The sequence below is a fragment of the Setaria italica genome, chromosome IX, assembly GCF_000263155.2.
Source record: "Setaria italica strain Yugu1 chromosome IX, Setaria_italica_v2.0, whole genome shotgun sequence".
NCBI classification, from domain to species: domain Eukaryota; kingdom Viridiplantae; phylum Streptophyta; class Magnoliopsida; order Poales; family Poaceae; genus Setaria; species Setaria italica.
Window position 1 is genome coordinate 3,879,791 of NC_028458.1, and position 1,041 is coordinate 3,880,831.

Here is a 1,041-nt window from a genome sequence, read left to right on the forward strand (position 1 = left end):
GTTGGTAAGTCACATATCTCTACCAACCGGGATTTATCTCATCTCTCCGACTCCTCTCTCACTCCCTTATCTAATCCTCTCCTCTTCCGCTCCACCTTCTGCTCCCTCTCCCTTCCTCCCCGCGAGGCCACGACCCGGCCCTCTCCTCTCTCTCTCCCCCTTATCTCCTAGCGTTCCTCCCTCTCTGCTCCGTCCCTTCCTCCATGCCTCCTCCTCTCCCTCTGCTCCCTCCCTCCCTCCTCGCCTCCCCAACCTCCTCCTCCTAGCTCGATGCGGGCGAGGGAGGGAGGGAGCAGAGGGAGGGTGGGCGGCGCGGTGCAGTCGAAGCGGCGCCGCCGCGGTGTCGGCGGGCAAGGGTCCAGCGCGGAGTGAGCACTTTTTTTATTTTTTGAACTTTTTAGTCCTGGTTGTTATTGGTCTTTAGTCCTGGGTGAATGACCTGGGACTAAATAGGGAATCTTTTATCCTAAATGATTAATCCCGGTTGATCTTTCAAGAGATACGTGACTTACCAACCAAGACTAATGGTGGGTTTTCCACCAGTGAGCTGAACCCAGCCTGCCTCAGACCCTGTCTCCCCTGTCCGTTTTTGGTGCTTAATTGCCGTCACGTACTCATGCATGTGATCATGGACTTTTTTGCTTCACGCGTACGTAGTAGTTCATCTGAGTTCTAAACTCGATACAAATCTTGGTTTCTCTTCACCTAGAACGTTACGGTGTGAGCATAAGAAGATGCAAATGTCTCTGTTGGTACCACTTGGTTTCTGTTGAACTCTGCATGTTCCGAAGCACTTGGGACTCGGAACAGGTGTGAACTCCGAGCAAAGCTGCAGGGAACAGTGTATCTGAAAGCTGGAACGACTGGAAGCACTGTGGTTCCCGAGTTCCGAAACGGCAGGCAGTTTGGTTCGTTTGCTTATTTTTAAGCAAATATCACATCAATGTTTAGTACTAATTAGGAGTATTAAACGTACGCGTTTTACATATCCCATTACATGCATGGAAGCAAAACTGCCAGACGAACCTTAAAGCCTAATTA